At 35.4% G+C, this 17,058-nt stretch overlaps 1 protein-coding gene and 1 non-coding gene across 2 annotated transcripts in view; both read left to right on the forward strand.

Moving 5' to 3' along the window:
* Positions 1-17,058, forward strand: part of CNTNAP2 (contactin associated protein 2) — a 2,266,356-nt gene that overhangs the window by 1,672,404 nt on the left and 576,894 nt on the right.
* On the forward strand, positions 13,521-13,624 carry LOC112134433 (U6 spliceosomal RNA). The gene has a single exon (XR_002915866.1). It is a non-coding gene; the product is annotated as a U6 spliceosomal RNA (small nuclear RNA).

Consider the following 17,058-nt stretch of genomic DNA (forward strand, 5'->3'; position numbering starts at 1 on the left):
AAACCTCGTTAGTGGTATAATGGGAAAAGAATTGTCTCAGATAGATGGTTCTAGCTCTTGAAGTTTTGCTGTAAGCTGTACCAGCACTAGAAAAAAGGTACGATGGGAAATACAGGCCTTATTTTTGTCCACCTTCCTGATGGTGCCTTTTTCACTTCAGCTTTTCAACAAAGTTGCTGAAAAGGTCTACCAGTCAGTGCCCATTATATATACGTTTATCTTCCTTTCTCCAATCCCATCTAAATAATGAATTCTGTATTCCAGATCTTGATCTTCATTTTAAACATTCATTTCCTTTATTTAAATGTTACTTATATTTTTATTACTTTATACCTTAAGATATTATATTTTAATTATGGTGTTTTTATTGAAAGGTAATTTTTACATCATGAAATGCAGACTCTAAGCACACAGTTTGGTAAATTTTGACAAATGCCTACACCTGTGTATCCCACGCCCATCAAGATAGTAGAACATCTTCATCAACCTAGAAAATTCTCTCATGCCAATTCCTAGGTCATCAGTGCCTTTCAGTTCAAAGGAGAATGTAGATCTGATTTCCATCAATAGATTCATTTCACCTATTCTGGAATTTTATAGAAATAGAGTAATACAGAATATACTCTTTGAGGTCTGACTTTTTGCATCAGAAAAATATTTTAGAGTTTAGTCCATGTTGTTGAATGGTATTTCATTAAATAACACACATCAGTTTATTCACCTATTTTTCAGTTTGTGGCCATTTGGGATGTTTCTAGCTTTGAAATATTGTGAATAAAGCTGCTATAACATTTTTGTATAAATCTTTTTATAGACCTATTTTTTAAAAAATTCTACCTAGGAGTGGAATTGCTAGGTCATAAGGTAGGTATATGTTTAAATTTATAAGAATCTGATAATTTTACAAAGGAGTTATACCAATTTACATATCCACCAGCAAAATAATATAGTTCTAGTTGCTTTTCCCTTACCAACATTTGGTTTAGCAGTCAGAGTTTTAATTTTAATTTGGTCCATTCCAGTGGGTGTACAGTGATCTGTCATCACAGTTTTAATTTGTATTTCCCTGATGATTAATGATTCTGGGCAGTGTTTTATTTGCTTATTGGTTATTGCATGTCTTTTGTTGTTTAATGTCTGTTCAATTTGTTGTTTAATGTCTGTTTAATGTGTCTATTTTTTCGTTGCTTCTTTATTATTGAGTTATATGAATACTTTATTCTGAATCTAAGTCCTTTGAGATATATATTTGAATAGCACATTTCCTGCCAGTCTATGATTTTATGATCTGCCTATTTATTTTCTTAGTGGTAATATGTCAAAGAGGAGAAGTCTTTAATTTTGATTAAAGTTCAATTTAAATATTTTTCTTTGTGGTTAGCACTTTCTCTGTGTTATCTAAAAAAGCTTTGCCTCCCCAAGTTCACAAAAAATATTCTCCTATGTTTTCTTCCAAAAGTTTCATAATTTTAGCTTTTAGATTTTTTACTGATCAATTTCAAATTAATTTGTGTATACGGTGTGAGGCAAGGATCAATTTATTCATATTAGATTATTCAGTCATTTCAGAAACAGTTGCGAAAAAAACTTAAAATGACTTTCCTTATTGAATTCCCTAGGAACCTTTGTTAAAGATGAATCGACCATATAGCTGTGGGTTATTTCTAGATTATCTTTTCTGTCCCATTGATTTATTTGCCTATGTTTATGGCAGTGTTACAGTACCTTCATTTCTGAGTTTTATGGTAAGCTCTTTAGGTACTAATGTGGAAGTATCTTTAAAACAGAGTGATGAATGGAAAAAATGTACAGATTAATATGTCTAGCTTTTGTCTAAAAAAAGAGAAAATAACATATGTTCACGTATGCTTGACTTTGCATTAAAAACCTTGGAAGGACACAAGTGATACTAAAGACATAGTTACCTATGGCAGGTAGAAGTATATAGTTACTGGGCATATTTGTGACAGGAATATAAAGAGGAATAGGAATTTTTATTATATTTTTAAACAACATGACTATATTAATTATTTTTTTAATTTAATTTAATTTTATTATTATTATACTTTAAGTTTTAGGGTACATGTGCACAATGTGCAGGTTAGTTACATATGTATACATGTGCCACACTGGTGTGCTGCACCCATTAACTCATCATTTAGCATTAGGTATATCTCCTAAAGCTATCCCTCCCCCCTCCCCCCAACCCACAACAGTCCCCAGAGTGTGATGTTCCCCTTCCTGTGTCCATGTGTTCTCATTGTTCAATTCCCACCTATGAGTGAGAATATGCAGTGTTTGTTTTTTTGTTCTTGCGATAGTTTACTGAGAATGATGATTGATTTCCAATTTCATCCATGTCCCTACAAAGGACATGAACTCATCATTTTTTATGGCTGCATAGTATTCCATGGTGTATATGTGCCACATTTTCTTAATCCAGTCTATCATTGTTGGACATTTGGGTTGGTTCCAAGTCTTTGCTATTGTGAATAGTGCCACAATAAACATACGTGTGCATGTGTCTTTATAGCAGCATGATTTATAGTCCTTTGGGTATATACCCAGTAATGAGATGGCTGGGTCAAATGGTATTTCTAGTTCTAGATCCCCGAGGAATCGCCACACTGACTTCCACAAGGGTTGAACTAGTTTACATTCCCACCAACAGTGTAAAAGTGTTCCTATTTCTCCACATCCTCTCCAGCACCTGTTGTTTCCTGACTTTTTAATGATTGCCATTCTAACTGGTGTGAGATGGTATCTCACTGTGGTTTTGATTTGCATTTCTCTGATGGCCAGTGATGGTGAGCATTTTTTCATGTGTCTTTTGGCTGCATAAATGTCTTCTTTTGAGAAGTGTCTGTTCATGTCCTTCGCCAACTTTTTGATGGGATTGTTTGTTTTTTTCTTGTAAATTTGTTTGAGTTCATTGTAGATTCTGGATATTAGCCCTTTGTCAGATGAGTAGGTTGCAAAAATGAAAAAAATAATTTTTAAAAAGAGTAAGTGATATAGGAAATGTATTATTTCTCAGAGTAGATAAAACTTTAAGGGGGTAATTCATTGGAATAATGTTTTCTGGGTCCCATTAGATATTTTTTGGGCCTTGAAATTTTTAATGTATGTTTTACTTGACAAATATTTATTGAGTGCCTTTTATGTATCAAGCAATGGTAATGCAGAAGGCAACAAGACTGACATGTTCCTCATCCCCATGGTATGTACATTCCAGTGGAGGGAAAACACAATAAATCATAAATAAGTAAAAAAGATATTTTCAGAATGTGATAAGTGCTATAAATAACATAAACATGACAGAAAGAGGCAAGATGAATGTGAAATGGAAGTCCTGGAGAAGGTCTTCCAGTGTGGTAACTTAGGAACTGAGATTGGAATGCCAGGAAGGATTCAGAGGTGTGAAGAATTTGGGTGTTGGGGAGGAACCTGCAAAGGAAAAGGCCCTGAAAAAGGAAATGGCTGAGGAGAAACAGGAAGGGAGGCAAGGTGGAAGGGCATGGTGAATGTGGTGCAGAATAAAATTGTGGTGACAGGTAGGGACTAAATGAAGCTGAACTTTAGGGAAATGATGAGGAATTTGGGTTTTATTTTACATGAAATGAAAAACTACTAAAAGTTATTGGAAGTTACTGAAAGAGTATAATGATCTGATCAAGATTAAAAAACAAAAAGCATTCATTTTGTTGGGGAAAAAATAACAAATTGAGAAAGGGTTGGCAGTGAGAAAGGAAGAAAATCAGAAGTTACATCACATAAGCCAAGAAACAATCGTGTTTAAAAAAGAAGAAATGTCCCCCAAATGTTCCAACTGAGGACAGAGAAACTGTCCGCTAGATTTAGTCTCATGGAAGTCTTCTATGGTCTGACAAGAGCAATTTCTATGGAGTCGTGGGTAGAGAAGATGGACTAGAATATGATGGAAAGTGGATGGACTCTCTATTTTATACTCACCTCCCCACCTCACTCCCAACACATGAAAGTGAATGAGAAATAAAGAAATGAAGAAAGAAGATTTAGATGACTCTTTCAAGTGCTCTATATAACCATAGATACATGGAGATGTTGTGTATATCCAGGCAGGCATATCTGTGTGTTGGTTTAGCAAATACATATCAAAAATTCTGACATGAAAAGCTTCTTTATAACAAGATGTTCTCACTTTTTAAGCGACAAAATCCCACGAATAAATCCAAAAAGAGTCTATTTTATATAAAATCCCACCCTGTTGGAAGTATTGCAAGTTTCCACTGAAATTTTTAATCTGACTTCTAGATATATTTTTGGAGTGTTGTCTATTTTGTCAGCCTGCCAGATTATGTCAAAATGTTCATATGTAGTAACAGTTTATCTCGTGTTCCTTTATCCACCCTGTTTACCCACCTCAGCTGTGTTAACTGTCCTTGACTGATTCCACTGCATCATTAATACTGCCATAGGGAACTGTGCCCTGATCATTCATACTGCCCTACTAATAGGATGCCAAGTGGATGTTTCAAAGTTGGATGCTGATGATTATCATTGCGATGTATATGACATCGCTAAGACAACATTTTCAGTCAAAAATATGGCTGTCGTTTAAGGTGTGAGCTTTTTGCATTTTTACCTAGGAAAAACAATGATATGTAAATTTCTTATAATTTTTACTACTCTACTCTTATTTGCTGTTTGTCAACTCTGCAGGACACAAGGGTTGGTACAGAAAATATCATTTTATCAGAAGGAAACTTTGTATTCTACAGTAGGTACTACCTTCTTGAGCTGATTCTGGATAATAAAGTTTGCTTCGCAATAATCCAGAGCTTTCCAAACCATATATTTGACTCCCTTTACTGACTGATATGCAAAGTTGTGTTTAACTATATGGAAAATTGTGAATCCTTTTCTTCCAAGTCTACACACTCCACTTGCTTTTGCCTTCTACCGTGAATTCTTGTGCATTCCCCCGGTTTTCTGCCTTTCTAATGGAGACTTCAGTTCTTCTGTAGCCACAGTTGCAGGAAACCCAATTGTAATCAGCAGCTGCCCTGCTGCTAAAAGCTATTAGTGCCAGTGTTGTTACTGACTGACCCAGTTGAATGTGCTGACTTAAGGGGTAGACTTATTTCTTGTCACTCCCTAGGGCCTTGTTCTTAGATGAGATTTCTACGTTGTTTAGTTGTTTACTCCTCTAGCATAAGGAGTATTAACCACTAACCACCACACTTCATATATCAGCACGTTGAATTGAAATAATGGGGAGGTTAAAACATATCACTACCTTTGAGGTATGAAGCCATGCGCCCTGAAAAAACCTGGCTCCCACCCCTAATTTTTGCCTAAAGAAGTTGGATACCACTGCAATTTGCTCTGAAGTTATACATGTTATTTTCTTCTAGGGACTATAGGATGAGAGGGGTACAGTTAGGTTTCTTTTCGGAACTAAACACATTAGCAGTAACCTGCAAAAATCAATACCAATTACTTGCAAGGAAGAGCTAAAAAAAAAAAAAAAAATTACTGGAGCTACAGAATATGCCCATAGGTGAATGGCTTAAAACAAAGAAAATACTGGTATAGCTGGTACTCTCACAAAATAGAAGCAAAAGTAGTAAAGTTCTCTTTTATTTATTTTGGCATTTTGGTATTAATTTGTAAAATCCAACAACTGTTATATTTAAAAAGAAAAACAAATATAGCAGCAAATAACTCAATATAAGAAGGCTATTTTACTGAATCCCTGGCATGACTAAGGTTTGTGTTGTCTTTCTAGCAGACATCAAGGCATTCAGAAGGTGTGTGGGGATGGCTTATCTATATAAACTAGCAAACCTTGTATTCAACACCCAGACATTCTGCATGCCAATATTATGTGTTTAGTGTCTCGAGATTCTATTCAGCAGAAATTCACTTTGAGGGGCTTGGTGAAGCCTTCAGAGGTTTAACTGTGTAGTCTCTCCTTTATTCAAAAGGCTGAAATAATACTTTTTCAGTTTCTGGAATTCTTAAGCTTGCATTTCAGATTAAACTATCGCAGAGAGTAGAATTTCTTCCTTCCTTGTTGTCTTCTAGTAGTAAAGATGGGGCACGTATCTGTAAGATGTGGACCCAGAAACTCTACTCTCAAGTCTGGCTATGATGACAAAGTCTTGAGAAGCTAGTAAGCCTTGCTACCTCATTCAAGTCCATGGTAGAGTTGTGTATGAATGTATGGAGAGGTGGAGGAAATTCCAAATACTACAGAATTTCCCCATAGTGAACAGCCCTGCTTACCAAACAATTGAGCCCATGTGGAAATGGTACCTATCATTAAATCTCACATCAGAAGGAACGAGTTTTGGCATGTCTGTATTGCCAATATGAGTATCATTTTTGATATTAGGTAACTATGGATCTTCTTGGACGGTCATTTTCCTGGACTTCAGTTTGGTCCTCCCTGGTCATAAAATGATATGATTCTTAATACTTGAAAAAATTGTCCCAAAACACAATATCAGACAAAAAAGCCCTCTTTTGCCAGGTTCCTTTTTTTTTTTTCTTTAATTGCAGAGCCTCAAATCGATACTTAAGAAGTAAGAGAAGTGAATGGTGGTCACACAATGCCTGAGAAAGAAAGCTCTGAGTAGTTGTCTGGGGGACACTAGAAACAAAAGAAGTGTGTCACGTGATACCATAATGGCATCCAGCACTTTCCATATAGGGAAGGCAGACAGGGAAAAGAAAATTTTGCTTAACGTGGATTGAGGAAGTAGTGGATTCAAGAAATGTAACGGAAATGAATTTTACAGTATTCTGAGGTACTGGTAAATTTACTTGCTACGGATTATACTGAAGGTAAAATGCTGCTTAAATAGAGTCTAAGATTTTATGTGTCAAATATTTACCTAATTTTTAAAGCATTAAAAATGTTAGGATTCAATAGTTACAGTTACTTTCATCCTTTGAAACAAAAATAATTCTTGTTTCAATGTTATATGTTGAGCTGTTAAAAGAAAATTGAAAGAGGCACACAATATATACATATTTGTCTCTATGAGTTTGTGCAGTTTATAGATATCCTGAGCAGTGCTTCTAGTGAGCGTTCTTAGTAGCACCAGGTTGGTTGTTAATGGAGTATTGACCCAGCAATTTATTGAGGCAAGCCCTTCTGCTCTACTCAGAGTTGATGTGTTTTATATTATAATTTCATCTAATACCTTATTTCACAACTTCAATTAATATAGTTGGGTAGAACTTGAAGAAAGTTTATAACAAAACTATGAATAGGGTAATTCATTATTGTAAAAGTGTACTTTGAGAGGAGAAACTAGGATTGTTGTTCCTCAGAAAGAAAACACTGATGTATGATAATAGTATTCTCCAATAAAATTGAAAATAAACATCTAAAGAGACATAACATTTCTGTTGAGCATAGAAACCCTGCACTCGCTATCTGCAAACACTGGGATAATATCTTTCACAAAATGTTTACAATCCAGATAAAAAGAGAAGATATATATGCAGCAAATCTAGAGAAGAGATGAAATAGAGAAGAAATGAGAGAAGAGATGACAACCACTAAACAAAGGGTGGAGAGAGAGAAGTGCTCTGAGAGTTGGTGGGCAACAGAGATCTCTCTGCACTGAGGAGGCCAAAGAAGGCTTTTTAGAAAGATGATATGGGGTGTGGGTATTGAAGATAGAAGGTGGAATGTAAAATATAAGAAAAAAGGCAAAGTTTTTGCATGAAACTTTAAGGTGACCATTCTCACTTCGGTTCCTTGGTTTTTGTAGAGGGATAGTAGGTAGTAAAGTTAGGGCGAGGACTTTGAGGGTCGATTGAGGGTAGTAATTTACATCAGGCTAAGGAGTTATAGGTCTTCTCCTATAAGCCAGGCAATAGAAGGCCATCAGAAGTTTACAAGCTGGAATATAATATGACTTTTATAAACAGCAATATGCCAGTTGTGTGAAAGATGAGTTTAGAGAAAGACTGAAGCTCAGAACACTAAGAAAGTGTTTTAATAGTGATAGGGAAAAATTAATTGGATATTTTCGATGAGCTCCTTAATAGAAATAATGAAAGGAACACAAAAGGAAAACACAAAATCCAGTTCAATGAATACTTAAAATTTATAAGTGATAGTATAATCCTATAATTTATTCTGAATTAAGAATCCATAATTCTGATTCTATAACTGGAACTATCCCGGAATTCTATGTCCTATTTGATATTAGTTTGACTTAAAGATTGGCTTATGCCTCAATCAATCAATTTGATGGTGACCAAGAATTTCCTTTCAATTTACAGTTTAATATTGGCCAGAGAATGGAAAGTAAAAAGCCATAGCACATGCTATATATATGATCCATAGACTTATCAAATTTAAATTTAATGGGGACTCCAAAACAGCCATTTGGCATTTATACCCCAGGTTTTTTCTAATGTTTTATCAGAGATATCAAAGAGGCTTCAAACTCAATTCACTGATTTATATAAACAGCAAGCTATTTCAACAAATAGAGAACTCTGGGATAAATAAAAAGGGCTTGGAATTTTTTTGAAGTGAAAAAATATGTGTAAAAAATGCATTTCTAATAGTCGCAGGACAAAAGTGGACAGAATTTCCCATTACAGTAAAATTTAATGAATTCAATTGGTTCTTTTAACCATCATTATGGTCTCATCAAGAAATAAGAAAGAATATCATTAAGTGGATATCCCCCTTTACATAAAAGCTGAACACATTTTTTTTTCTTTTTTCGAGACAGAGTCTAGCTCTGTCGCACCAGCTGGAGTGCAGTGGTGCAATCTCGGCTCACTGCAAGCTCCGCCTCCTGGGTTCACACCATTCTCCAACCTCAGCCTCCTGAGTAGCTGGGACTACAGGCACCCACTACCACACCCGGCTAATTTTTTGTATTTTTAGTAGAGATGGGGTTTCACCGTTCATGGGATAAAAGCTGAATACGTTTTAAGGACTGAAATCCCTGCTATAATAACTTTAGTAATTACTCACTGTTGATGAAAAATATCCTAGGCCAAAAGTTTTCTCTGTTTGCCTCAAGCAGATGGAGTAAGGGCTCTGAGTCAACCTGACTTCCCTCTGCATGGTGTCAAGCACTGTGTGGCTTCGTGGCCTTGCAATCCAGTTAATCCCTAGGAACCAAACTTACCCAAGTGGTTGTGTAAGTTGTACATAGTAAATGTAAAGTGCTTAGCATAGCACATAACAAAAAAATTTGTTGAGTAAATGAATATTTTGCTCCAAATAGTGTGGGCCACAAGATCTACTAAACAAATTAGATTGTAAAACTTGTCAAGGGATATCCTCTGTGTATTTGGCAGAGGATAGAGGAAAGAGATTTGTAAAATGATTGAAATATGTTACTTACCTTTAGGATTTTTTTCTTGCCAAGCTTTGGGTTTTGAGCTTGGGGATCTTAGAGTCACAGGAAGAAGAAATAGATAGCTCCTGTGATGCTGGCTATATTCTCATAGAGCCCAAAAAGGTGGGAAGGAGATGATTTAGAAAGGATGAGAGGGTAGAGTGCTGGGGAGGTTTCTGACCAGTTGTTTTCCAGGCCAAGTAATGCAATGACTTCTTGTATTAAACCCATCATTTATTTAATCAAAGATAAAGCATATTTCTATTATTTCTATAATAATAGAAATTCTACAGGAAAGGAGAGAAACCTTTAAGTTTTCCCTGAAGAAAGCCATTCTTCCTATTCTTATGATTTCTGATGCCAGCTACACTACTTTCAAAACACGCGATACTTTAGGGTACAGAGGAGAGAAAAGGAATTCGTTAAAAATATGATTTTCTAAGTACATCATCAACGAATGAAGAAAGAAACTAGAAAAAATGGGGAAGAAATGGGTGAGTGTAGTATACTTATTTCAGATATGAAGATGTGCTTCCAGGTACAGCACTAGAGGTACAAATTTATTCTAGAGCTTTGTTCACTGGTACTTACTATCTCTGGAACTACAGTCACCGCAGAACCAGGGCATTGAAGCCCAAGGTTAATACAGATTGTAGGGAGCAGACAAAATTGGATCCAAGTCAATATTTCCTTGTTTTCTAGCTGGAAGGGGCTTGGGCATTTCATTTAATACCACTGAGTTTCAATGTATTCATATGTAAAATGAGCCTCATAGAGGTGTTATAAGGAATCATAGATTACTGTATTCTTCCTTTCTGTGACATAGGCACATTTCACATTTTAATTGGGATGATTCTTAAAATCAGTGGCACATCTTTTTTGGAAGTGCCACATAAAATCTTGGGGCATCAAACAATAAATTGTATCTTAATTTGATAAAATACATGAAGGTAATAAAGGCAAAGTACATCTGACAATATCTGGCATCTAATAAGCATCAGCAAATTGTTTTGGGGTGATGCTCAGTGCTGTTGCTGTTACACCATGCTACACCACTCAGAGAAGCATCTCTTCATAAATGTTCACTGATACTCCAGCTCGAGTGAATGCAGTCTAGCGCATATTTTGTGAAAGAGTAAAGTCTTAAATGTCCTAGTTTCTCTAATCATCTAAAATATCATACTTTTAATATAAAAATAATAATAATACCTTAAAAATGAAATTATACATCTTTGGAACATTTATCACCTTCAAAGGACTTGCAATCCTCCTACATAATAATAGTACTATATTAATTAGTTCTTGGGTACAAAGAGTCTGTACTGCACATAGCACTCTACTAGGCACGAGTTTTTCTTGTTTTTTCTAACGCAACTTTGATATGAGCTAATTTCGCCACCAAAAAAACAGCACCATATGGCAAGTTCCCCATTTCCCCTAAAATAATTTATTGAGCCTTTAGTGTGTCCAAGTGACTGAACTCTTTAGGCTGAATTTTTCTCAAGATTTCTTCAGGACATCAGAACATAATGCAGATTTTTTTTCAGGTGGCCCTCTACCAACTGGATATGAAATTGGATCAGCTGGAGGCAAGAACAGATGGGGTTGAGCAGCAGATGGAAAGATCCTGTTTAGGATATGCAGAATCACTCTGGCAAAATCAATCATGCCACAGGAGTTAGTTTCAGTTTGGTGAAAGAAAAATGAACTCAAGTAGACAACTGAGTTACTGGGAAATTAATACGAGCTCACACTTTAGAAAGTCTTGATTAAGTGTCAATAAGACAGATGAGCTAATGATGTTGAATTAAAAGTCTTAAATGTCACGTTTGTCAGTGATCGTAATAGCTCTCCATACTTAGTGCTTACTCTGTGCCAGGTATTTCACGTACGTATCTCATTCAATCCTCACAAAAACCCTGTGAGACGGGCATTTTTCCGATATCACAAATGCTGAAACGGAAGTGTTAAGTAAATTGATCAAGGTCATAGGACTCTAGGTAACAGAACCAGGATTGGAACTTGTCTGGCTAGCTGGAAAGCCCACACAAACCATGAACACTCTACTTTACTACTTTCCAGTGTTAAATGATGTGTATACAAGAACAATTGAAGGAGCATACGATCAATTTTCAGATATCCTGAGGTCCTTTCCACAGTAACAATTGGAACAGGCCTGTGATGGTCAGAGTGACCACTGGGCATCTGCCTGAATCCTTGTGGGGAATACAGAGCCGCTAGGGTGGCCACATGGTCCCCAGTAAAGCAGAGGTCACAGGTGTCACACACAGGCTCTGGTGAATCCCACAGAGTCCCTGTAGAAATCTCACATCTGCTTACCCCGAGAAGGTCTCTCAGAATCCTGAAGCTGCCTTGCTCCAGAAGTGGATCTCCATAGCAACCTTAGGCCAAAAGAGTCTCAGGCACCCATTCTAGTCCAAACATGCTATGATGGACTTTGTTTCCATGGGGCATTCAATACATATGTGAATCTGAGATTGTGAGTGACTTGGAGTACATACTGTCTCAGTCCATTTGGGTTGCTATTTTAAAAAAAAACATAAACTAGGTGGCTTAGAAACAACAGGAATTCATTCCTCATAGCTCTGGAGGCTGGGAAGTCCAAGAGCTGCCAAGGTACTGGGGGATCTGGTGTCTGGTGAGGGGGAGTTTTCTGTTCATAGATGGCTCTTTCTAGCTGTGACTTTTCATGGCAGAGGGGAAAATGCACTCTCTGGGGCCTCTTGTATAGCGGCACTAATACCATATGTAAAGGCTCTGCATCTCATGACCTACTTCCCCCCAAAAGGCCCCACTTTGTAACATCACTTTGGGTGTTAAGATTTCAGCATATTAATTTGGTGGGGGTCACATAAACATTCAGTCCACTACATCTACTTTCTTCAAAACTGTAGGCAAGCTGTAAAGAAGGGAAAATCATTTCAGCCCAAGTATTTGCCCTGCTTTAACTTTGGAGCAAGAGCAGGAAATAGAAGGAACTTATCATTCATTGACTGCCTACTATTTGCCAAGCATGGAAAGACCATATAATTGGTTGGAGGGAAAATAAGACAAAAGTCTGAGCAACAGATGGAAACACATCTGCCAGGTGCCATGCTCTGTATGCATTACTTCATTCCATACAGCAAGCATTCTCTTGTATTAGCAAGTTCCTGCTGACTGCTACGCTACTTTTTCTTCTCAGCCAAATGTTCAAGAAGCAGGTACTGGTTATGAATAAGCATGGTGAAAACCCATTTTCTAAGAAACAGAAGAGATGGCAAGTGTATCCTCTCAAAGAAGTAAATTTTGTTTTCTGCCTTATTTTTCTCAAACAAAACAAGATTTTACCAATTCTATTACCATAGCCTTGCTATCTATACATAGATATCACAGAAATCTTAATCTTTGAGTTTTCAAGTTAGAGGAATTCTTATTAAGTATGAGAGTTAATAATCTCCTGAGATGCAAATATGCCTAGTAATATGAGAACAATAAATGATTGTTGGGTCCAAACATGAATTAAAGCTGTATATGTTATGCCTTAAAGACATTAAATTAATCATAAATTATAGTGATTAATTACATTAAAACAATAGCATTATGAATACACAAGATAGATGTTTCAGTTTAAGGAAAAACCATATTTTAATAATCCCCAAGTACGCCTATATTCTGAGACACTAAAAATAATTATATGCTACTAACTATACCTGGAAAATGCATACACTCTTACTGAAGACACAGAAATGAACAGAACAGAACTAAAAATTGAATAAATTTTGTGACACATGATTTTTTTCATTGTAATATTTCTGAAATTGGGATGCATCTTAGAATCTATGACATCTTGTAGTTACCTTCAGCCAGGTGGCAGTTGTGATGTCACAAACAATGCTTGCATGTAGGAGAACAACGTGTAAGACACATGTCAGCATCTTGCAAGAAAACCTCAGAGACAATTACAGACCACTCTTATTATTCCTAGGAACTACTTGTTTTGAAAGACGATGGGTGAGACAGTGTATTATATATGTTTAACATACAGGAAGCAAAAGTAAAAAAAGAAGTCTAGTTCTATGTCATGCCAAATGACTTAAGAGTCTAGCACCACAGCATTTTAGTTGCTTAACAGATTTAAATGTTACATTGCACTTGCTTTGGCAGCTCATATGCTAACACTGGAACAATACAGGGAAGATCAGCAAGGCCCCTGCAAGAGAATGACACATAAATTCATAGAGATTCCATATTTCTTTGTAACACAAAGGATAAATGCTTCAGGGAATTGATACCCAATTTTCCATGATGTGATTATTACACATTGCATACCTGCACCAAAATATCTCATGTACCCCATGAATATATACACCTACAATGTACCCACAAAATTAAAACTAAAGTTAACATTTTTTAAGGAAATATTACCTCATCTTATCGCTTGATGGCATGGAAATTTATATTTTAAAACTGTTATATATATAAAATTATATAATTTTATAAGCATATAATTATATTTTTATATTTTTAAATAAATATATAATTTAATTATATAAACATTTAATTAAATTATACATTTAATTATATATTAACTATGTCATTTAATTATATATGTTTATATATTTATTATATAATATAGATCCATTATCTATATTTATACATAATATATTTAATATATATTATTTATACAGAATTATATATAATTAGGCTTAATAACTCTGAGTCAAAAACATGATTCAAAGAGTCAAACTCTACATGAAAGGAATTTTCAGAAATATCTCACCCAATTTACTTTGCTTATATTTTATTTTAATTATATTTAATTATATTTCAATATATTATATTTTTATATTTCAATATATTATATTTCAATATAATTCATTGAATTATATTGAATTGAAATATATTGAAATATATTTCAATATATTTTTATATTTCAATATATTATATTTTTATATTTCAATATATTATATTGAATTATATTTCAATATAATATATTGAATTATATTTCAATATATTATGTTTATATTTTTATATATTGCAATATATAAAATTATATTTCAATATATTATATTTTTATGTTATATTTCAATATATTGTTTTCATATTTTTTAATAAATATTTTATAATTTAATTATATGTAAACATTTAATTAAATTATACATTTAATTATATATTAACTATGTAATTTAATTATATATAGTTATGTATATTTATTCTATAATATAGATCCATTATCTGTATACATAATATATTTAATATATATTATTTATACAGAATTATATGTAATTAGGCTTAATAACTCTGAGTCAAGAAATGATTCAAAGAGTGAGACTCTACATGAAAGGAAGTTTCAGAAATATCTCACCCAATTTATTTTGCTTATATTTTATTTTTTGTGTATATGCAATAAATAATTTAAAAATTTATAATCAAGCTGAAAAGAGTTCTTTCGGCAAGCATAAAATTTTCCAGTGATTAAAATTTACTGAGTCCATTTATTTGGTGGTATTTTTCTTAGGTTTTTTTTTTTTTTCATGAAACAATGATAACTGCTGGCATCGTAGATACAACAAAATAGGGGTATAAAAAAATGCGGGAACATGAGGAGATGGTATACAAATCTACAGAGGCATGAAACAATACAAATTAGCGCCAGCCTGGAAGTTAGGAGATAGAGATTCCAGGCTTGGTTCCATAATTAAGGAGCTGCGTGATCTTGAGCAAGTCACTTAATCTCTCTGAGCTTCATCCATAAAATAAGGAGCTGTGATAGATAATTTCCGAGCTCCAGAGAGCAATGATGTAAGCAATCAGGAAAATAGAACCTTCTCTCGGGCTCCAAGGAAGGAAGGATCTGATATGGGTCACTGTGTGCTTATGAGAGTGACGGAAAGGAGTCCTGAGGTTGAGGAAGGCCAGTCACTGCTGGCCTCAGCTTCTCTAATGGCTACCGAAGGATTAGACATTGCCTCCAGGCAGGTCAGAAACTCAAGAAATCTTCCCCACAGGTCACAGCAGCCTTCGGTATCTATTGGTGAACTTCTAAAGGCTGCTAAAAACCCTTTAGGTTCCAAACTCTGCATGTCAGCAGGCCACTGCCCCAATACACACTTCTCTGCCATCCAAATCTCCCACAGGGGCTTCTTACTGGTCGCATCCAAAACAAAGCTCGGTTTGGCAAGGGATTCTGGGAAATGTAGTTCCTACACTGCCCGTCCCTGTGCTGTAGGAGAGATCCTAGAATGAGGTAGAAATGGGCCTGAGTGTCACAGACAGAGATATCTGGTACCCCAGCTGGGGAGTGAGGGACTATGATGGCAACGCAGGGAAACAAGAGGGAGGGGACGGCATGAAGACAGATTCAGAAGTCATGGAAAGGAAGGTACACATCTGAAAGATGCCTCAAAGGAAGAATTGAAAGATTAGATAGGGGTTACTTTTTCTTTCCACACTAGTGAGTCAATATAATCTATAAATCAAGTCTCTTTAGCTCCTCTGCTGACTATCATGTTCTTTTTCCCTAGCTCTCCTGTAACAGGGAACAATACACCCTTTTTCTTGTAGCGCAAGAATAATGATTTGCTGGCAGAAGCTTCGTGAATCGGACTTTGCACAGAACATGTTATATTGTTTGGGAACCCAGCTAAATTTTTCCATAACTGCTTTAAAAGTGATTTCCATTTAAAGCGAGGTGGAACAAATTCCTGCTGCTGGCTAAATCTTCTTTTTCTTTTCCTATGAACAGAATCTCATAAGAAGGACTATTGCTCTTTTGTACTTTTCTGTGATGCATTTTGTGTTGGGGTCTATGGAGGAAGCCATCTAAAAATACAGAGTGCTGTAAAAATACCCTCGTAATTCTACTAGAATTCAACTTTTTAATAGCTGTCTTTCTTCTCCTTTTATATCTCCTTTTCAATTATTTCTTTCCCTTTGGTCCTCTGACAGACTAATGTTTCTGGGGCTTTCATAGACACCTACATCGACCAAATGTATCCATCTCCCACCTTTGAGATCCTCATTAAACTCTGGCAGAGTTTGGTGGCTACATGAACTCAAACCCCAGACGTATGGAGAAAGAATCACTTTCAATAGAAAACCTAACATCACCAGTACTTACAATTCTGACTAATTTTTGTCATAAATAAATACAATGGGCATCATTTGTGTCCATTTTGAGTCTGTATCTATGTTATATCACACTTTGCCTAATAATAATGCTGCTGTCAAGTTAATAAAGGTTTTAGCTTACATAAATAACATTCAGTTCAGTTGGGTTTATCTTAAACTGTACAGAGGTGCTTATTTTATTATAATTCAACTGAATCAGAAACTTTCTTTCTCTCTACTTGCTCACACTGGCTTCTAACCAACTCACGTTTCTTTAATGACAAGTGCTAAATAAACTTCACCTGGGGAATGATCCTCCAATAAGGATAAAAAAAGAATTGCCCCAGCTACCAAAGTATCATTGTTTCATCTCCAATGAAACATTCCCCTATAAAACCGTTTCTCTCTATGCGAGGACTTGGAGTAGGAATCCAGCTACAAATGTCAGGGAAGGCCCCACCACCACCATCACCACTGACTCAGAAAAGGATTAAAATATTTTAAAGAAGGAGGACCAGAGGCCAAAATGTCAGCATGGTCAAGAAAAAGTGAGCAGAGCTGTGAATCGAGTCATGAAGTT

This window comes from Pongo abelii, chromosome 6, assembly GCF_028885655.2.
Source record: "Pongo abelii isolate AG06213 chromosome 6, NHGRI_mPonAbe1-v2.0_pri, whole genome shotgun sequence".
NCBI classification, from domain to species: Eukaryota; Metazoa; Chordata; class Mammalia; order Primates; family Hominidae; genus Pongo; species Pongo abelii.